The sequence below is a fragment of the Toxorhynchites rutilus genome, chromosome 3, assembly GCF_029784135.1.
Source record: "Toxorhynchites rutilus septentrionalis strain SRP chromosome 3, ASM2978413v1, whole genome shotgun sequence".
Lineage (NCBI taxonomy): Eukaryota > Metazoa > Arthropoda > Insecta > Diptera > Culicidae > Toxorhynchites > Toxorhynchites rutilus.
In genome coordinates this window covers 285,891,028-285,914,708 of record NC_073746.1, presented here as the reverse complement: position 1 = coordinate 285,914,708, position 23,681 = coordinate 285,891,028, and the positions used below count along the sequence as shown (strand labels likewise).

The window sequence follows — 23,681 nt, the reverse complement described above, 5'->3', positions numbered from 1 at the left end:
TGTTTCATTTTCGCCGCACTACGCATTCTATTGAAATTTTGACAATAAATAATTATTTCAAGTAGACCCTCATCCGAAGAATACGTCAGTGGTGGTGATAACTCGAGCAACCGTTATTGGTCGTACAGCAGCATGGCATGCACCTGTTAGACGATGAATGTAGCTGCGTTGTGTGTGGAGGTTGATGGTCCACAGTGTGAAACTTCTGATATTCACTGCACGTGTTCCTCTATGCTGTTTGTATAATCCTACAGTGAAATCACCCGATACAGAGAGGAAATATTAAGCGTGGCTTACCTATTCCACCGTTGTCTGCTGAAGAAGGAAATGAAGTGGAAATGTATGCTACTACTGCTGCTATGATATAACACCAACATCACTGATGTTTAGCCGCTGCCAAGAGTACTCTGTCCGGTGGTAGAAGCACGGTATTGTTTCTCGTTTGATGATTGTTGATGATGTTCCTGCGTTGATGATTGTTAATGTTGTTCCTGCGTTGATTATTGTTCCTGCTGCTGGATTCGTTACTATTAAATCGAATGTTGTTCATGTTGAATGTACTGTCATATCTGTTTGGGTTATGATGGCGGATGTTATTAATGTATGAGTTGCTCCTGATATTTCTGTGGCGCGCATTATTGTTATTATTTGTAGCTGAGTTGCTGTAATTCCTTCTACTGTCAACATTTCGACGATTATTCCTATTGGGTTGGTTCATCCTTTGATTCCTTCTGCGACGGTTCCTGACCTTTTCAGCTTTCTTTTGTTGATTGAGCCTACGAAGTTGTCGCGCGTCATATTCGGTCCAGTCAGCTTTCCACTTTCTGGTAGATCCTAGAACTCGCCAGCCTGGATTTGCTGTATTTCGTTCTACACTTGCGCTTAGTTCTTCTGCCAAGCTGGGACTCGATTCTGGTGGGGGTGGAAGGGATCGTTCGGTATGACTACTCGATGCACCCAGAATAGTCGACAACATTTTCACCTCATCTAGGACTTGCATTGCAATTTGGGCATTTTGTGATCCGTCATTAATATTAGCAGCAATTTCGAGTGATAAATTACCCAGTTGTTCAATTTCCTCACGCATTTGGCCATAATCCCGAGTTATATCGGATGTAATTGACTTAAGGTACTTGGTATTGTTTTCCTTCAAATTAATAATTGCTATGTCAATAAGTGACGTAATATAATTTTTTTATTAAAGCCGTTGCGGAATTGTTGCTTCTGTTTGTTGACATCTCGCGTTTCAAATCGACGAGTTGCCCCTCCAGTCTATCCATGGCTTCGTGTATAATGCTTACATTTTGTTGTTGTTGAGTCAGCCGATGGATGATTTCCGTGTTCTGCTGCTGCAAATAACATTGTGCGAAAGATAAAAGATCTACGAGATATGTTTTTTCACATATTGGCCATACAAACTTGTTTCGATAGCTCAAAACTGCTTCGGAAACAAACTATATACAATCATTATAAACATACATAGCTCCTTGAAATTTCATATCAGTCTACATTGGTCTGCGGTTGATGCATGATGCATTATGCGTCGGCTGGCCATCCTCCGTCCATTTCTCTCTTGCTGTAAAATTGTTTGTTTAGGGGTGAAATATGATTTCCCACCCATTATCTTGAGGATTTGAGTGTCGAACGTCAAAAAGAGATCACAAGCGAAAGAATATTATTTCGTATATATTTGAAGTTGCGTATATACATTAAGTCAACGGTAGTCCTACGTTAATCTTGCGGTTATATCACAGATATAACCCAGTTCTTGTTTTTTTCTCGTTTTGGGTGGGAAAAGCGGCAGTTTTGAATGACGACATCCGGCATTCTACCGGTAATTTTTTTCGCTGTTGAAAGGAACAGTCTAGTAGAAAAGGCCATTCATTAATTAACGTAATTCGCTAAAATTAATTCCAATGATTTCATTAATGAGATTGCATTGGATGTGTTACAGTTCATCATGAAGTGGGACTTCCAAGGATCGGTTCCAAATCTTACAGTGAATTTGAAGGTGGTTTTAATCGTGTACGTTTCTATGGTATATTGTGGAGAGGCTTATCAGAGTTGAAATTAATTAAAAATTTGCGGTCGACGATGGTTCAGACATGTTTAACACGTTGAGTGCCACGGTTTTATTGCGACTATATAGAAATTTTTAGGCGTATTAGGGCCATTGTTTCTTATCGTAATGGAGGGTATTTTTGTTCGAAATGGAATGCTTATAAACTTATATTCATATATTAGTTACCTCCATTATCATATGTTATTCTGCCGGTCACCGGTGACTGTGAGCGAAAACTCGGTGTCAGTCACCGGTGACTGACGAGGCAGTCAACGTGTTACTACGTTGAGCCCCGCACCGTTATTGCTGCACATTCCACTTTTACAATATCAATGGTGATCTCAGCTCCCAAAGATATTTATTTCATAAGATATATTTCAGTCACATTTCGACATTTACAAATTTACCATATTTTATTTGTTTTCTTATTTTGTAACTTTCAGTTCCAGTGACCAACGCATGAAGACTTTGTGATTTCTTGTTCATACTATTTAATACGTGAAAATACGTTTCTTGTTTCTAGTAACCCGCCCCGGATGTCATTCGGCACCGCATGGAGGTAGGGATCGGAGTTACTGGACATGAATCTAAGGACCACGAGTAGGGTCTATTTTATGCCTGTAGGTACATGGAGTATCGATGGTACGCTTTATCCAGTCGTTTACCAACCGATCCCTGTTAAAACTTATTTGTTTAAATTACACAACATACTTTCTTGGCACTACTAATATTTCATAGTTTTAAGTAGATATAAGAGAAAATGTAACAGAACGGTTTATTCTAGATTGATGACAAATGAATGAAGAAGTTATTTCTTATCAGAAAAATTACGTTCGAACAATTTGTTGATACACTGTAGCTATGAGAAATATTTCCATTCTTACAGCGGCTGAAAACGAAGTGCATGGTTTCGTTCAAGACGGGTCTATGGTACTAGGTGAGGCCGTTTCGTCACTAAGTTGGTTAGGGGAGCGGTATATGAAAACAGCACGGAAGGGGAATTATTTGCTTGTAGCGTGAAAGAGACAGACTGATCACGAGCGAGCTTCGGCAATAGCGTATTGTGTTTTGTTTACAAACAAAACACAGTAGACTTCCAAGATGGCTGAAGAGTGGTTTTAGCAAGTTGGCCCACCTTAGTATATACTTCTAGGCGCCTTGGTTTCGTTGTTCGTTGCTTTGAAATAATTCGCCATTGCATGAAAAATTTGAGAAATGTTTCAAATGGTGCTTCACCCCCTGAAGCCCACTTCAAAGCTTTCATTTGAACAGCTGTGTGTGTGTGCAGGGTGCAGGGATTGTTCTACGTGGGGGGAAGAGCCCAACAAATCACACGTGCAATCATCAAAGAGTGGTTACATTTTCGATTCATGCGAAGAACCGGGTGGAAAATCAGCATGTTTACAAATAGACCAGCGCTCGCCTAGTTGACGATGGAGTCTGCGAGAGAGTGAAGTAGCTAATGAATCCGCCGAATCATTCACAAACTTGATGCCGATGGGTTCATTCGTGTTGGGAATGTCGAACAGCACCAAACCGCCCCTGCTGTCGTTGAGCGCCGCTGGATCATTCGGTTCACGTGGTTGGCATGAACCCGTGGGGTGTCTGTCATTTGGGCTGTGGATGTGGGGAGCAGCCCGAAGACAGTATGTCCAGCCGGTTGCGAGTGGAAAGGAATGTCAGTCTGCTTTCAGCGTTCACGTGTAACGGTTGTATTGTGCGAGGTGGTCTCCCAAATCGGCAAATCGGCAAGACGAAGACGTTCGGTTGGCACATTGAAAGTTTCTTCTGCGGATACGGATGTGTTTTTTCCCGCTGTTCTTCAGCGCTCGCTCTCCCCAACGAGACGAGATGTATTGATGCTGTGGTTCAGTGCTTTGATTGGCTGGTGTGTGGTGCGGAGCTGAGTCGTGTGTTGTACTTCGGCGGGTGTAAATTGTGTGATTTCGCTCAACCAAGCAAGGCAAAAGAAGTGAAAGAAACGGTACAGAAAATAAGAAAAAAAGTGTGTTGTGATCGCTCCCTGCTTTTTGGCATTCGATCGTACCGAGTGAAATCTGAGCACACGAAGTGTTATTCCCAGGAGGGGACCACAGTGTAGTGGTGTGGAAACGTTTTGCCTTGTTCTTGATAACTGGATGTCCTACAAACCGAGCATTGAACAGGTTATTTCGGATTATCGGAGATAGCCAGCGCGAGAAGTAAGTGGAGGATAAGAATAATAATACAACCGAAAAAAATACTCAATCTGTGTCAGCATGGCGATGATTTCGATGCTGGGGCGAAGGTGTAATTCAGTTTTTTTTTCAAATTCGTGGATGAATGCAAATTGAATAATGGAGATCTTGAAAATAGAAATGATCACAGTTACAGAACATCGGTGGCCGCAGAGGAATGTTTTCAGCAGTAATTTCGAGGAATATGTTGTGGTGAATCTCGTGCTCATCGTGGAATCGTGACTGACGGAAAATCTCCTTTCACGTTATTTCGTATCCGTTTGCTCCCAAGGGGGATGTGAGTTGCCTAGGAGAACAACGTTTGTGATTTCTTTTATGGATTTGGACAGATTTTGTTAATTAGTCAACTGCCGTTATTCCCAAAACATTATTGGGGACATGTTTTTGCTTCCAAATATGGCTGTATGAACGGTGACTGGTTCGAATTTGATTGGATAAACCGTTCTGGTCCACTTCACATTACAGTACATTTGAGTGGTGCAGAATCTCGTGTTTCGATATCAACCAAAAACAAAATATGTTATTCCAAACATTGTCGATGTTGAAAATTGCACGATCAGATGCAAAGAATGCATAAATATTTGCAATGATAGGAAAGTGGTGCAAAATTATGTCATCTAAGTGAATTCATGTTCGAATGGGTGCCCATTGGCGTCAATTAGTGCTCACACGTAGGACCGGAAAATCGTTCAAGGACACTTGCTGCGACTGTTACGAAATCATTGAACTTGCAAGTCTGTTCCGCATCATAAAGTTTCTTCTCTGGTTGCCTCCTAACGATCCAATTAAAAGTTTTCTCACAAACACTACCAGTTCGATTTGATTTTGATACGTCCCTGGCAACATGGAATTTTGAATCGGAACTTTGAATTTGGAGTTTTTACCCGAAATACTCAGGGAACTAGGGGATGGCACGTTTTTTATGTTTGGAATTTTGAATCGGAACTTTGAATTTGGAGTTTTTACCCGAAATACTCAGGGAACTAGGGGATGGTACGTTTTTTATGTTCCCACAGTTGCCATGAAATTTCTGGGTATGTTTCCAAAATCGAACTGGCAGTGTAAATCATAAAACAACTGAATGAACAACATAATCGAATGTTTGCCGTATAATGATAAATCAGTATATTTGTATCAGCATTTCAACTCGGTGTCTGCGTTGCTCAAATTTAACTGTATATTTTATTTTGTAGAATGTAGGATTTTTTTTACAATATTGTAATCCATTTAGTTTATATTTTGCCTCAACGTGTCGGAGCACTGGATGGGTGGATTTTTGTTAACCCTCTTGTACTCGCGTGCAAAATCATAACACGTATACTCGCGCACGGTGTCACAGACCGAAAATTGAACTTCTCTGTAATGTTGCCATTGTGTATTTTTCAGGCTTCATTGGCATTTATCTGAAGAAGAGGGTATGATTGAATGGAACAACGCCAAAAATATGTTTTCTTCGTCTTTATTATGTTTTAATAGTCATCTAATTCAGCCTCCTCAAAATAGAATCATTTTTGATACTCCAACACAAATAACGAAATTCGAATTTTTCATTGTTATTAATTAAAAGTAAATAACTGAATATAATTCATGGGAGTATAAAGAGCTATAAAATAACATAAAAACATATTAATCGAGTGTGGTTTCATTGGAGTAAGAATCAGAACATAGCATAACTGCATGCTCGAAACAAACATATTTTTTACATTTCATGCAGTTGTTGCGTGTTTTTAGGGTCTTTTATCGAAGAGAAGAAGGTAATTACCAGATGATAAAGGTTCTGGACTATAAAGTTTGCATATTTCTAATATTTTTTTCTCTGTTTTTTTGGTAAACAAAGAATTGATGCCTTTTTTTAGATGAGGCATAAAAAGATGATATAAAAAGATTTCTAGGAGCTTCTTTTTCTTGTTTTCTTGTCGAAAAATATCCCCGTAACTGTTAAAAATTACCATTATCTACCGATCAGTTTATAGTTTACTGTTTACAAGTCTTCCACAAGTGAAATTCTTTCACAAGTGTGTCATACGTATACACACTTTATATATTATTTAGCGAATAACTATACGAAAGTCAAACAGATAGCTTTTGAACGTATGAATCTAACGATATCGACGAATAGTTAATATATGGTTCCGTTCAATCCAGTTACAAAAGGGACTGAAATCAAATAAGAATAGTCCGGTTATGATCTCTGCACTATACTCAATAAATGTTCCACGCCACTAACATTAATTTATACATTTCATTCAATAATATTCTAGAATATGAAAAAAAGGAACTTGTCCAAAAAAGTTGCTCCTATACTCGCGTCGGTGTGTCAGACCGAAAGTGTTAAAAAAGTGGCACACGTTTACTTTGTACCAACACATGCGATACGCTAAACAATGACGAACGACGAATAACGAAGCTAGAGAGAATCGCAAAGTCGTAGTGTTGATATTTTCTGGGAAATGAACGAATTATTGATTTCTCGGTCTGACAGACCAATGCGCGAGTATAGGAGTGTTAAAAATAGTGATTTAAACAGCCCTGCAGAAAAAGAATCTCTGTTTTCCTCTGTAATCCTAAGTTTGCTTCTTGAAGATTGCTTTGGAACCGTGAACAGAAATATTGTAATTAACTCTCCTGTAGGGTAGGACGCGGCTAGTTGGCCATTTTTGAATAAATTTGGCTATAACTTAGTAGTACGAAGTTTTGCATTAGAATGTTATGTACTACAATGAAGCCTACCTTTCACCCTTCCAATGAAAAATTATCAGAGAATCATTCATTTTACATTTTTCTTTTATTTAACTTCTTTATATTTCAGAATAAATTGACCAACTAACTCCACACACGGGGTAAGTTGGTCAATGGCAGACATGTTATTTTTGATCAAATAATAAGCGTTTTCCATTAGAAGTTTCCTTAATTATAAATTAATTAATTAAATCAAAACAAGAACAGTCAACAAATAACAACAAATATGTTGTCAAGTAAAAAAAAATAAATTAATGAAAATTTCAAAATCTCATCGTTGTTGGAAATTAGTCAGGCAGTCTTTTCCAGTCATTTCGTCTCTCTCCCACTTTGCGGCGCACAGTCGGTTTCTTGCTTGCATTTGTTTTGATGACATTTGTACCGTTAGCCCCAAAGTGTATTGGAATAACCACCAGGTGTGCTACATTACTCGATGCATTATTGTGAGTTCTGTCATTCAATGTTAGCGTTTATTATATTTAATTAAATTTTTACAGCAAAAAATATAAATATAACAATTATATTGCAAGGGGTTTGTGCGGTGGTTGGTATCAGGTTGTCTCGTGTCAAATACAGTGGGTTCAGCAGTGAAAAATATGCTTTCTATATTTGTTTATAGCTTGCGTAATGAATTATACGGTATACCTGAACATTATATATGTGTTACTCTCAAACGAGCAATTTCTACAACGGTGTTATTCGTAACTAGCCCCTCTATATATAAAAAAAAATATTCATGAAAATTCAATAGAAATAATTTTAAAAGTGATTTACATTAACATTTAAGACTAATACATACAATAAACTTTTGTTTTACGTTAGTACCGATGTTTTTCATGACTATTAACCACCAATAACCAGAACCAATTTTATTATGCGCACACAGTGAATGATTTTTGGAAAAATCGGTATCATGTTCGTATTTTTAACCTACTTGATAAAAAGTTTTTCCAATTTGCTTATTTTATTGCATCAGTAATTCGCTATTTTTCATCCATAGATCGATAATTTTTTGGACGCTCCGATTCCAAGATATCGTCACTGACCAACTTACCCCTATGACAAACTAGCCCCGCTGTACCCTACTCGCGTGCAAAATCGTGACTATTTATACTCACAGACTGTGCGTGTCTCTGTAATATTGCTACTGTGTATTTTCAGACGTTATTGGTATTTATTTAAAGAAAAAGATATAATTGAATGAAAAACCTCTAAAAAATATTTTTGCTTTAACTCTATTCAGTTTTAATAGTCATTCAATTCAGCCACCTCATTTATTCTCGATCTGTCAGACGTATGCGCGAGTATAGGAGGGTTAAGGAAAATCGGAAAATAAAATGAATAGAGCTTCGTTAATTATTAACTAATTTATCGTCGTGTCTGAACTTGGCTCTTTTTTGGCGTTTGTTTTAGCCAAACATCTCATTGATTATTGTATTGGAAAGCCGGTACAGTTTTAAATCGGAATGTACACAAAAATAGATTGTGATACTCTCAAGAGGAATCTTCTTTATGGGAGATGCCATCGCTACATATTAAAATCGATTGGATTTGATGGAATCGGAATGTTATTCGAATTATTTCGAACAACTATTTGAACTATAATCAGAATAATTACGATTAAACAAATACAATTCAAACATAATAGCTACTGAAGATGATTTCTTGTGTATTTGGTGGGTTTGACAGAGGATTATCTACTATGAGCTACTCCCCTATCGTCAAATTCGTAGTTCAACACTGAGCCACACATCCTGGTAGTGATTCTTATAACGGGTCTTTCATTAAGGACTTATAAACCTTTTTTTTTTAATACAGGTTTTTGAGATATTGAGTTCAAATTTACTCTGGTTGTAGTTCAAATCTTACATTTTAAGAATGAAATTCGATTTCGGACATATGACCACCACGGGCTGGTGGCTCGCAGCGAATGATCCGTTGGACCTAATTTTCCACTACTTGGCCAAACATTTCGACCGGAATGTTGCGAATTTCGCGTTGGATGTTGTCTCTGAGATCTTCTAAAGTTGCTGGCTTGTTGGCATAAACCAGTGACTTGGCATAGCACAAATAAAAAGAAATCCAATGCCTTCAGATCGCACGAACAAGGCGGCCAATCGACAGGTCCATTACTCGAAAGAACACGTTCACCAAATTTACTTTTCAATAAATCCATTGTAACATGCGCTGTGTGGCAAGTGGTACAGTCTTGTTGAAACCACATATCATTAATGGTAAGATCTTCCAATTCTGGCCAAAAGTAGTCTTATAACAAGTCGCGATAGCGCTCTCCATTGACGGTAACATGACGGTCGTTCTAATCGACGAAGAAATAAGGCCGATCACTCCGGCATGGAAACCACACCAAACAGTAATTTTTGGTGGATGCAATGGTGTTTTTTGAAGCACATGTAGGTTTGCATCTGACCAATAAAGCATATTTTGTTTGTTGAAAAAAGCCATTTAGCTAGAAGTGAGTTTCATCGCTGAAGATTCGCCAGTGCCCAATCGGAGAAGTTTCGTCGCTTTATATGGTCAAATGGATTTTGTTCTTGAGTCAATTTGATCTTAGGTTTGGGAGGTACCTAATCCTTGAGAACGCCGTGTAATTGACTGATTTGGATCATTCCGGATGAATTCACTCACGGTTGCGTTATTTTTGTTGCTTCTCGTTGGCACGGGAAAATCCAACAGCGAAAATGTAGACTCAAATTTGTTCACTAAACTATGTTCAGCCTGCCGGCTAGGATTGGGCGATCTCGGATCGATTCTTAGAAGATCGATCTTTTGCTTTCTGATTTCCGATCTTTCGTGAAAATCGATTTTTTCGATCTTAGAAACGCTTTCTGTAGATTTGTTTTTCAGTATGCATCGATTTTAATCTCACCAAAGACTTCCATATTTTGCTTCTAATCTCACCAAAGGCTTGAACTAATTTGCACGATTGGCTTCTATGGGATTGTTGCCAGCTAAGTTCTGGGCATATATATTAGAAATTCGACAACTGGGCATATACCAGTTGTTGAATTTCCAATAATCCTTTTTGAATGCATTTTTTCGGCAAAGATCGATTCTTTAGTACCGATTGATTCAGTGGATCGATCCCTACGCCGTTTGGAAAATCTATTCGACAAGATCGATCTTTTTATAAAGATCGCCCAATCCTACTGCCGGCTGGAACGATTATTACAACCGAAAATTGAAATAAGCGCTTTTAAATTAGCAACCACCGACTCCGAATTTAGGTAGTTATATTTAATAGTTATTAAGCGTTGCTCGTTCGTGTAGTTCACCATGATGAAAATGTTGATTTTGAATCTTTTAGAACTATGCCGCACTAATTTTCCAACTCCTCCATGAGGAAATAAAGTAAAAAATCGGTGAGATTTTTTGTAGTTTTAAGTTTTTTTTAAGAAAAGCCGTTGACTAAATCGGGCCAGAACGGGATCGGGATCTTCGTGTGATCGGATGAACGGTAAAATTCTCTTCTGAAGAAACTCTTCCTTTTGTTCTTTTGTCCTTTCATAGTTGCTCCAGTGATGAAAACTTTTGTTTTCTTTCCATAGTGACAGATGCCTTACCAAATCATCAACTTGCGAGTGAATTTATCATTGAAGGCAATTTGAACTTACCCGTAGAATCCCCCTAAGTTTAGCAAGATGATGTTTTTTTGACCCGGGATTTATCCAAAATCCATTCTTACATATGTTTCATCGTACAATTTCCATGCGAGGTTACTGGCAACCAGGTTCTGTTTCAGCGTCTTTTTGGGATGTTTACAGGCATGGTACGACTGAAATCTTTCTCGCATACAGATTCGCTGAACTGTATTGTGTGCCTGGATCTTTCGGATTTTTTCGGACTGTCATCTTCGGACTGGTGATCTTCGCTTGTAGTTAGTCTTATGGCGTCTTATGTTCCACTTCTACGTTTGGTTTGCTTTGCGCAATCCAACGTCAATGACAGATTCGGAACGATGCAGCCATTATCAAATTCATTTTTTCTGCAATCTACGTCAGAGCAAGAAGTAATCTTAAAGATTAATGACCTGAAATATGGAAAAAGCTGTGGTTTTGATGGAATTTCCTCAGAATTTGTAAAAAAACACCATCCTTTCTTTGGTTGCTTGCTGCGGGACATCTTCAACGTAGGAATTTCAACTGGTCGATTTCCAGGCTGTTTAAAAATGGCACGAGTTATTCCGGTTCATAAAGCGGGGAGCAGATCTGATGTCAACAACTATCGACCAAACCGCGAGTAATCGGTTACATATTACTAACATAGTTATAAGGCAATCATTGTCGAAATATTGAACTCCCGGCCCCGTCAGGTTGACGCCATGCGATGAGTTCTGTTCACTGCACTACGGCAGAAGTGCCGCAAGGGAGTAACTTGGGACCTTTATTTTTACTATTATACATTAATGATCTGGCTAAACTAAGTCTTTATGGAAACCCGCGACTCTTTGCGGACGATACTTCTCTCTCATACCAAGAATCGAATCCCGACCAGATTATTCGCTATATGGCAGATGACATGGCTACGCTGCAACAGTTTGTCGATGTAAACTTACTGTCACTCAATCTTGCAAAAATCAAATATATGCTCTTCCATTCTTCTCGCCTTCAAGTGTGTTGCCATGCTGAACTGGTCGTCAATGGTACAACATTAGAGCAGGCAGATAGTTTCAAGTATCTTGGTTTGGTATTTGACTCCCGGCTACTTTGGAATGAACACATCAATTCGCTCCAACGTGATTCAAGCGTAATTTGTGGAATCCTATGGAAAGTGTCTAAATTCCTGCCGACGAAACCATTGGTTGACATGTACTATGTGTTTGCACAATCCAAGCTACAGTATCTGGTGTCAATTTGGGGAGCAGCTAGCAAAACGAAACTGCAACCCTTGCAGTCAACGCAGAATCGATGTTTGAAAGCTGTTTACAAAAAGCCTTTGTTGTATTCGACCGTTAGGCTGTATAAAGAAGCTGCACCTGCGGTTCTTCCGATATTAGAACTCCGTGATCTTCAGTCTCTAGTTCAAATGCACAACATGCTCACTAACTCTGTTGCTTTACATAACCAGTCTCTGCAAAGAACTTCCCATCGATATCCGTTAAGGAACCAAGCTATCTTAACAATTAGACGTCCAAATACCGAAGCCACTAAAAAATCTTTCACCTATCATGGAAAATGCCTGTATAATTCACTTCCAATAGAATTGAAAAATGAACGAAATATGCAAAGATTCAAGCTGAAAAATCCTCCTTGCGAAACAGACTCGAGAACTACGTTTGATAAAAATCTATCGAGAAGTGTTGAATCCTCGATCTAGCGGACTAAAGGGAACAAACACTCTCTTCAAAGAGAGTAATCTCACTGAGGGTGATAGCAAAGCCCGTAATCCGTAACCCTCTCAAATCCTGATGCAATATGACACCTTGATATTAAACCTTAGTCTCCAGCCCGCTGTACCAGAAATCATATACAAGAATGGTGCTTATCGAGAGGGCAGGCATAAATGGAGGACAATAGTACGTCACAAAGGTCAACGCTGATTGATTAATAAATTGAAAAATGAATTGTAATTATAAAAAAAAAATAAAAAAGTCACAGGAGGGTTGTGTCCAAGACACGACCGCATAGTTGACGTAGGATTTCGTTAGGCTATCTGTTGATTTTGGATATGTTGGGAAAATTACATCGGTAAACCCTTTGATTATGATTTGGTAGCCCTTAAAAGGCCGTTTTGTTTGGTTATTCGGTATTGTTTGTTCACTCCACCAGTGCTTACCGAGTGATGATGATAGAAGTATGGTAATCAGTCGTTGGATGGTGTGTATCAGATAAAAGATACCGAAGTGGAACGAGATATGACGAAAACCACCCTCTGTTATCCTAGACAAGATTCCTCCTGTGTATGGATGAAATAAAGAAAAAAAAACTCACCAATGTAATATAACATAATTATCAATACCGAACGCAATTATCAATTTTTCTCATCAGTAAAAACTTGTTACTTTAATATAGAGAAAGCATATTTGAAATAGAAAAGGTAACTTTCTTTTATAATTTTTATTTTGTGAGTGTTTATTCAACCCAATGCGAATTTTAATTGGACTAAAAACACCTACACTACACCATTACTTCCCAAAAATAGGGTGACCAAAATTTTCGAAATAAAGAATCTCACTTTCTTTTCTTTATAGATAAAGGTAAACATAGTTTGACAATGTTGTAGCTCCAGTTATTGTAAGCAAGTTTGTAGAACAAAATATTTTTCTATCTCTCGAAAGAACCGATATAGCGTTTTTTTCTAGGTGCCACCATGAAAAAAGACCATTTTTTTGCTCTAACTTCATTTCAAATTCCACATGCGAACTGTCTTCGAAATACTTTTCGAGCTAACTAATACAAACGTTTTGCGATGCAGAACTTGTGAATATCTTAACTCTAATCAATGTTATCGATATTACTTCCCAAAAAATATGCTCTCTTCATTTGTTTGTCATTCCTTCTGAGGCAAACATAAAAATGTTTATTGGCGGCATTTGAAAGAGCAATTCACTTTACATAATGTGAGATTTTCAAAACTATGTTTTTTTTTATATTTGGGTAAATTAAAATTGAAGTCATGAGTTTTTGAGTGAAACCCGATTAATAACTTTGAGTATGATTGAGATATTGACAAGCTCTGCATTGCAAAATATTGGTCCTCATAAGCTCTAAAAGTCGTACAAACACAATTTTGATGTATATTAGTTATAAGATATAGGAGTGCGGTTTTTCACCTGAAAATTCATTTCCACTTTCGAATAAAGATCAATTTCGATAGCACATCAGATGAACTAACAACGCATGTCACGATGTAATTGTATAAAATTTGATTATTCAATTTTCTGAATTTTCCAATTTTCCTTCAAAGTTTTTCGAAAATTTTCAATTCTCATGTTTCATTGAAATATGTGTAAAGTTTTTATGTGACCCCTCTCCCCCTTCCAGTGAAGGGAGGGTTGTCAAACCATCATAGGAACATTTCTCGTACCCAACAACCCTTAGATGCCCAATTTGGCTCTTGGATTAGTTCTCGAGCTATGCAGAGATTTTAATTTCATATGTATAACAGAAAATCAGATCGTATTCATCTGCGACATCTTATTGCAGTCCCCGTCTTAACATGCGTTTGTAATCTTAACAGTATTGTAGTATTAGTTAGTATTATTGATCTGCGTACTTACATTTTACGTCCCTCGTGTTAGTCAATTTACGCCCACCCACCCATTGTTATGCTGGCCATAAATGGATTTGGCATTTTATGGCGCCTTTGGATGACATTCTGAATGCAAGCGAACGGCATTTGAAACAACGAATCGATGAAGAAACGAAGTGAATTTCAAACAGTGGAAGATCACTCTGTCATCAAACCGATTTTGTGTGCTCAAACCGAGTACGAGCTTGTGGATATCTGATATTGCATTTGGACAACTGCTACCATATGCTCAGTGCAAAATGCATTGCATCTATTTTCTCATTCAAATTACGCTGTAGCTGAACAGTTCATACATAATATGGCTAGAAAACTCGAACGGTTTGGTTGATCAGATTGCAATCTTTATCCTATTTCTTCATAATGGACGCCACTGGCATGCGAAATAATGATAAATATCCGAATGGCGAGTCAAATTGCGGGGGACAAAGTTGTTGCAATCAGGCTCACCGTATACCCCGATCGACTCACTTTCGATTGACGGTCCGATCGAAATGTTGAAGTTTCGATGAAAAGTCAAGTCTGTCTCAAATCAATCGTTGCCAGTAGCTACCGTTCCGAAAGCGAATCAAAAATGCAAACATCTGTGGAGGAAACCAAGGAAAAAACTCAAATCGGTTAAACGCTAGAAGGCGCACCAATTTCCTGCGCCTCGTGCGGTTTATGCTTGTGGCAGCTTCGATATACATTTCCAGAAACCACTCCACTCGTAATACTCTCTCACCAACGAATGAGTGCTCAATTCGCGCAATCGTTTGTTTTGGCATAGGCCACCCCAACAGCAGCGAGGCGCGAGAGCAGATTTAAATATGACATACCGAATAACAAGAAGTAGGAAAGACCTACCCAACACCAGTATATAATGGAGAATAATTTGGAAATCGAAAGTCACCTTTGTAAGCGCTCCGCTGGCACTCGGCTATTTTTTTCTGTTTTTCCACCCGTTTCCCACGTTTCCCACGTTTTGCAGTGTGCCACCTGGCCACCCGAAGTGGATCGATTTTCAACTCCGGTGAGCGGAACCACGCCGGCTTACCGGCAACCGAAACGGGACAACTGCGCCGTGAATGTTTTGATGTTTCAATCGGTGGCAATTATCGAAACGGTTTCGATCAAATCGCGGTTAAAATTATGGGTGGAAGTGTTGATCGAGTTAGTTTGTTTGAACCTTGCTCGGAAAGATTGCAAGAATTAGGTAAAAAAACAAAACATAAGCAATATAACAAACAAGGTTCTCTATAAACACAAAGTAACATTGAAAAGAACAGTATGGAACGGTAATAAATCGCTGAATTCGAGAGAAGAATGGTGCAATTCACCTAATTACAGATTTGCATTTCTCAACAAGCAGAATAATATCCGAGGAGGACTTAATGCCACTCATTTGCGACTATTTGTGGAAATAATACCATCGCTAATAACCTCCTTTAAGGTGATTCGCGGAGAGGAATTTGACCTCCGTCGATCGAAGCTCAATTTAAATATTGACCTATTTCGCAGCTCTCGACTGCAGTTCCATCGTTCAGCGTAAACATTGACATTCTGAAACTCGGCGTGAAATCATCCTACAGTGGTGATGTTTTTTTTTCACACATAAAACTGTGCTAGATAACGGGATAAGTCTTTCGAACAGGTTTCCGGGACGGAGCCGAATATAAGCTGGCAAGATAGGAAACTAATTTGCCGATTATAATCAAACACTGGAATGCGCATTTTTTGCGAACTAGCTTGTGTTTGTGTGTCAAGAATGAAAAAGTTTTCGCTCACAAGTTTTTTGTATTTCAAAATTTATCTGATAAACCCGGATATTCTACACCGTGTCCAATATTTTGTCATACAAATTCAAACTTGGAACCTTGGAATGCTTCTGTAACTATCTGGGATATTTCTGTAGGCCCATAATATGTCGTTATGGACATTGTGAGACTGATGCAAAACAAATAACTTTTCATTCGAAAATATAAAGTCTTGTCCACCGTGCCGTGATAGTAGGAGAGTTACCCTTTAAAACCGTTTCGTCTTCGAAGCTTCCGAAACTCTTTGAACTTTATGTTTACGTTAAGGGTTAATAACGTTAAGGGTTAATAACCTCTTGTACACGCGTGCAAAATCGTAACTCGTATACTCACAGACTGTGTGCGTCTTTATAATATACCTATTCTGTATTTTAGGCGTTATTGGTATTTATTTAAAGAAAAACGATATAATTGAACGAAAAACTCCAGAAAATATTTTTTCTTTAACTTTCAGTTTAAATACTCATTTAATTTAGCCACCTCATTAATTCTCGGTCTGTTAGACCGTATGCGCGAATATAGGAGGGTTAAAAGCTTTGCATTTCAGGTCATGTTTGGACACATTATGCATTGTCGGTTTCGAGATATTGAGATCAGCAGTAACTTTTTTTTTATCACAACACGAACCACTTTCATCGTTGATAGACAATGGACCCTGAATGAAAATAATCGAACAGATACGTCAATGGGTTGTGTAAGCATAAGGCGAAACTACATCAACACAAAAATATTGTATGCGCTGCTGCTTAACCCTGTGTAGCGATGTGTGTATGTGTAAAAAAATGTATGAAAACATATTGAACATGGTGTACTAAGAGGGCTCAACTTTGTAGATGTGCAATCATGTGAATAATCATAACTTTTCGAAAGATAGTCGTCTTTATATGTAACTGATTGCATTTGATGGGAAAATTTATCAAGTTCTACTAAGCGTCTAGCGTGTACCGGAGATATTCCGGATTTTCGGGGGTTATGTTAAAATTAGGGACCGACCAAGACAAAGTTGAATCATTTTGTTTCTTTAGAAATAGCAAGAGATGCTTCTGGATACACTCATTGCCACATGTATAGAATATTCTGTATTTTACATATTTTTCGCCAAATTTGAGATACAGAATCTGTATACAGGAAATCTGTTTTGTGCGGTTTTTTTGTGCGATTTTTTTTTGTAACGTATATGAAAAGAAGCATATTTGACCAAGTTATCGTCCATTTAGTTTTTTTTTTCGATGGCTTATATGCATTTCAGTGCGAAAAAAAGCATATTTGCCTCTAAATTATCCACTTCTTAAATCATTCTCATCCTTCCATCAAATGCTCTATGTTGCGCATGGCATGATTTCTAATAGCATCAAATTTCGACATGCAACTAAAAGCACAAACAGCCACGCACAACCGAAAAGGCAAACTGTACTATCGCAAAGCAGGGAAACAAAAGGAAATCGAACGGTGAACGGCATGGATTTGAGTTATTTTCTCGGGGGAAACTTTTTTTATGCGGTCTCTATCTAAAGAGAGTTTTTTTTTCAAATTGTGTATTGAACACGATTTTTAAAGCTACTTGTGAAGTTTTGCACGATTTTTTAGTGCGGGGGATAGGGAGGTTTGCTTGTACACTGGAGTCGCTTTTTTACGCGGGGGATACGTGCCGGGTAAACGAAAACCGCGTAAATTCCAAAATCCGCGTGAAAATAAACCTGGTGAATTTTTTAATTCGTATAAAAAGCTAACAAATACACTATTATTAATTAAAAATGCAACTCATATTTTAACAATTGATTAACAGATTTTTTTGTATGCTGCAAACATGATATCTGTATTTCCTTTTATTTCTCAGCTACTAATCAGTGATACAATACAAACTTATTTCGTGAAAAGTCACATCAATTAGCACATTAAATTTGTACGCGGTTGATACGTGCTGCGTAAAAAAACCGCGTAAATATCATCCGCATAAAAAAAAACCGCGTAAATTCCGAAATCCGCGTAAAAAAAACGCGTAAATTCCGAAGTCCACGTAAAAATAAACCGCGAAAATTCAAAAAACTGCGTAAAAAAAGCCGCGTGGAATAAAACCGCGGATAAAAAAACGCGTAAAAAGCGACTTCAGTGTATAATTACAGATTTTCAGCAAAGATACAGAATTTACAGTTTTTTTTAAACTCAATTTTGAATATTAAATTTATTACTGTGCATTTTTTAATCTACCTTCTTACTAATAAATCTTGTTTTTTTCCCTTGAATCATGAAGATATCTTGATTCATAGAAAGGTTGAGGTATGCCATTTTTTCATTTGTTGTAATGAGAAGGTAGAACATAAAGGCAAAGTTTAACAAACCCATGTATAAATATCAGACAATTTAGAAGATTAAGCTTGCTTTAGAATGAGCGAATTTTTTAGGTGCGAAATTGGTTCTTGCGAAATGTTTTCGCTAAAGTCATTCACATTGAATTACGAAATCATGCCAATCGGTCAATCTATTGTCCTTACAACGAAACCAAGTTGTACGAGATTGGTGAACCAATTTATATTACTCACAAATGTGAGCTCAAGTAAATCTCGAACTCGATACAATTCAATTCAGTAGAGCATAAATAGAAATTGGGAAAATTATTTATTATCCTGCAGCAAGCATGAATATTGCCTACATCGTCCCATCGATGTGAAGATGAGCGATTTTTTTTTAGATCTTGTTGCACCCATCTTGATTGTATTGTTTCAACTTTCTGATGCGAGCAGAGGCTACTGTCAAATCAACGCAAATTCGTATTTTTCCCAGCAAAAGCGAGTTTTCCCAGTTACGCGAGTTAGCTGAGGCCGTAGCCATTCCAAATACATTTGGGATACATTTTGTATGACATTTTGGACGTGAAAAAGCTATCCGCGCAATGGCTGACAGTTGACCAAAAACAGCAGCGCGTTGATGATTCAACAACTGGTTCGGCGTTGTTGAAGCTTAATCGAATTCTGTCGATGTTTTGTGACAATGGGTGAACCGTGGATCCATTACCACACTCCTGAGTACAAAAGGCAGTCTGCAGTGTGGCTGAAAAGCCACGAAAGTCGGCCAAAGCGGCCAAAAGACTAACGGTGGGCCGGGAAGGTTTTAACCTCCGATTTTTTGGGATGCGCATGGAATAACCTTCATCCATTACCTGCAGAAGGGAAAATAATTACCGGAGAGTATTATGCAGCGTTATTGGACAAACTGAACGCTGAATTGAACTGAAATAAAGAAATACGGCCCCATATGGCAAAGAAATAATTTCCTTACCATCAAGAAAACGCATCATCGCATACGTACTTCAAAGCGATGGCTATGTTGGACCAATTACAATTCCAATTGGTTGCTCACTCACCATATTCTTCAGACTTGGCCCCCCAGCGACTACTATATGTTCCCAAATCCAAACGGTGGCTCAAGGGAAAGAGATTCACATCGAATGAGGAAGTCATCGCAGAAACTGAGGCATATTTGGAAGACTTAGACGTTTCGTACTACAGAAAGGGAATCGAAACTTTGGAAACTCTCTATACCAAGTGTATGCCCTCGAAGGAAGCTATGTTGAGGAATAAACACAGCTTTTCTCAAAAAACGATTGATTTCATTAAACATCCCGGGACTTTTCAGCTCATGTTGTCATGTCATGCTTGCGTTCGGATTCTGCCAAAAATTTCTTCGCCATCTTGGGGTTCATCTGTCTACTTTATGGCATCTCCGTTAGAAGTCGTCTAACCGCGGAACACACATATCAAGAAAAGGCGTATAAACACATTCTAAACCTTCAAAATTCAACATGCAGAGAGATTAGTAATCAGGATGTTTTTGTAAGATTGCTTATGACATCTGACCCTTTGATAAGCAACTTGCGAAAACGAAAATCGAAAAAGGACCAATTGCTATCACCAACTGCAATAAAACTACTGAAAAATAACTTAAATTTGAGGTCTAATTGTGAGATAGAATTAGAAATTAATTTATAAATTAATATAATGCAAATAAACATCAATAGTAGATAAAGTATGAAGAAAATAGAGTAAAATTTAGTGAATTACTCTGTAAAAAATGGTATGAAAAGTGATGTTCCCGAGAATTCCCGAGTTCGAAAAGCAGTTTGCCGAATACTTCAAACCCTGACGAACAAAATGACGTTGAGTATTGATGCACAAACGTGCACATTTTTGTAAAACTTAATGAATAAAAGTGACATATTTTTGCTTTGTAACCACTGTCAATCGCAATGGTGTCATTTAACACTAATAGTGTATTCAGCAAAGTTATGTATTTTCATGTTATCTAAAACTTTGTGGAACATGTTGAGTTGATATAATGTGATATAGGCATTACTTAAGTTAAAAAACTAGTTTTGAGATAGTCTCCCCAGAAAAACAGTTATATCTCAGAAGGACTGATATTATGTATCTTCAGTAAAGTTTCATGAAATTTATAGTTCTACAATGTTGCTGAAGACATAACTCAACTATCTCGTTAGTATAAAAAGTTAGTTTTTTAATTTTTACTGTAACTTAGTAAGAGTTTAAATGAAACCGACAAATTATCCGAATCAACATTCTGAACACACCCAAGCTCTAAAATGTAAGGTAAGACAAGAAAAGATTTTTGACCGTCTTTTTTCAAACGGCCCCACTGTGCGCTTCTGAGTAAAATAATAGCAATTATTTCATTGTAGATATTAAATATCGTCACTTACCTTTCAGTCATCAACGTACCTATTTTTAAAACTATAATTTTTCCGGTAGATGGGTATAGTGATCGACATTTCGTGAAGTACCGATCAAACAATTTTAGATTTACGTTCGTTCGAAAGAAATTCTATTGCCTTTTTTAGCTTGGCTAATTAAATTGTGAGTTACAGGGTGTAAAAATGGCGGCGATTATACCAATCGCAGTGCAGCGAATTTTCACCTTCAGGTTTCAACCGACAAACATCGCTGGAAATTTCCTCGTTCCCATCCGGCTTGTATTGTTCTTTGACGCCACTTTCAACTCGGAAATAATGCACGAATTCGCGAGAATTGGATGATCGATCGGAAAGTAACCAAACACCAATAAACCCAAAAACACTCCTGAATTCACACAAGCTCTCCTTCGGCAAACAAATGATAAAAATCAATTTGCTTTTTTATTATTTCGAATATTACTATAGACTGCATTGAACTGAACTGATTGAACTGGATTAAAACAACTTTTTAGTGGAAGGTTCGATGACTGAAAAGCGTCATGGAATGGATTCATTACTGCTCTCGAAAGAACAAGCTGGTATTTGTCAAAAAATTTGTGCTTTTTGCCAATGCACGTATCCCCTCTTCTAGACAAACTGAAGGCAACTACATTTTTTTTAAGTATTTAGGAATCAAATGACATTCAGTAAAAAATTTTAACAAGCCATCGGTTCTGCTACAATTTGCCTCGCAAACACGTTATCATCACCAGATGTTGACACTGTACCTTTCTCATTGCCAAAACCACTGGAAGTATCAAATTGTAAGGCAGAAACGACTTTGAAACATGATGAATTCTTAATACGATTATTCGAAAACCAAATTCGATAAAAACTCTCCCAGACGCAATCAGTAGAACAATTGCTAACGATTATTTGTTTATTAAACATTTGATTGAATTCTCTTCCATTTGGTTTCGTTTCTTTGTTTTTAAGAGGCTTTAAACTTTGCAGTTCATTCGCCTCCAGGGGTTCCATTTGGGCTACCCTCTCCCACAATCCTATTCACGGGACCGGAAGCTCGAGCGGCAGAAGCCAAACGGCAGTCATCGAATTTGGAATTTGCATTTTTACAAGAAAATAAACACACCAACTTCAGCAGCTCACATATGCACTCGTCCCCGCAAGTGGGTAGTGCCGCTGAATATTCTAATTTGAATGGAAAGCGAAAATTTTCCGTTTTCATATGATAATTCTGCTTCCGGGTTATCTCTCGCACTCGTGGTAGGGGGAAACATCGAACAGCTTTGTGCGACGTCTCTACGTGGAGTGTTTTCGAGTGTTTCCGAAAGCAGCACCAAGAGATGCTGTGTTTAATCCGACAGATCAGAATAAGAGAAGGAAGAAGTTGTGGGTTATGTGTTCTTCGAGGCGAGAAATGCCAAGTGTGAGAATGTGCCATGCCGGGAAAACAGTCAACATTTGGAACCGGTTTCACTGCCACCGGTGGGAGACAAGAGAGAATGCTTGAATGCGTATGTAAATATGGTGATTTGTTGTTTAGTTACTTTTTTGGAACACTTCAACTTCGAACCACGCGGTTCAAGGTGTGAATTGGGACAGTAAAAATGATTGGACACCTTGCTTGGTCGATATGAGTGTTACTACAGACCGATGTTCATTCAGATAATCAATAAGTTTCTTGTTTTGGTGTACTCTGCAGTCTTTTTGATTACAATGTTGGAATTCGAAGCATTTTTCCGCTGTTGCCAATTCCATTCCCGACTCGGGTCCACTCCTTAAAACGGTTTAGTCAGTAAAGCCGAAGCGTGCAAAGCCGCGGCATTACCAGAAATCCGGTTTTAGCCACTTGAGTCGTTAGGCATTCTCTCGTCGTGTTGAAAAACATTTCTGAGGGGACAGCAAAAAAAAAACACAACAAAAACAAGCGACACGTAAACAAATTCTCGCCAACCTGTCGTATCATTCTCGCATCGCAATGATCCCCGGTGTCCGAAAAAAAAAACACAATGCCGTGGGCGGTCTCTGCTGCGTACGTGTCTTCGTGGACGCTGTCTGTATCGAATATCTCTGGATGGGATAAATTATTATTTTATTCGACTAGCAGGTCGGTGTGAAGATTAAAAAAGGCATCGGGGAGAAAAAATAAATTCCTCGAACGAGTTCAGCCACAACTCATCCCTTTATTGCGTCCCAAAATCCCACTTCGCTCAGACGTTACCATCGTCGCCGATAACGATAGTGGCAGCATCAGTTAAAAGAGATGGGACATGATACGAGATTAGGAGGACCTGCCGATACGACGGATTCAACCAGGCGAAGGGAAATTAATGAATGTTTTAACTTTTGCATCCGGGTTGTATCTATATGAGCAGTTTGATAGTTAATCATCTTTGTGAGAGGTGGAATTGTTTGCTCAATAATTGTCGTACTCCGTAGCGTACAACCTAGTTTTTGAATATTTGAAGTGTAACTAAAAAACTGGATTGTCACGCTAGGTGGCATCACTTGCCTCAACGTTCGTTGTTGTACAGAGCAAGTCTACGCCAAATTAGCCGTCCGCTTCTCCGATCTTACTTAAAAATGGAATTTATTGTTACAAGCTTTTATATCCTAAAAGACCCCCCCACAGATATTTATGAATATATTCTAATACCAAAACTCTTTCAATTCACAAAAATTGACATATAGTGGTTCGATGTCCGATTCATCAAACTGCAGATATGACTTTTTTTAAATTTATGAAAGTTCAATACAAATCTTAAACGTATTACTTTTCTCAAGCAATATTTTAACAGTTCGGTTGAATAGTTTACAATGTTGACGTCTAGATGGCGCCTTTTGCTAAAATCTACTTGACTATCACAAAGCACCAT

General features: G+C 38.1%; 1 protein-coding gene across 11 annotated transcripts in view; it reads left to right on the top strand.

Annotated features, from left to right (window-relative positions):
- Positions 1-3,720: 3,720 nt before the first annotated feature.
- The window catches only part of LOC129780389 (zinc finger CCCH domain-containing protein 13), a 372,838-nt gene continuing 352,877 nt past the window's right edge, over positions 3,721-23,681 (top strand). For all 11 annotated transcript variants that reach the window (XR_008743905.1, XM_055788605.1, XM_055788603.1 and 8 more), the window contains exon 1: positions 3,721-4,263. The gene's annotated coding sequence lies outside the window, so the exon portion shown is untranslated. The remainder of the gene's footprint in view (positions 4,264-23,681) is intronic.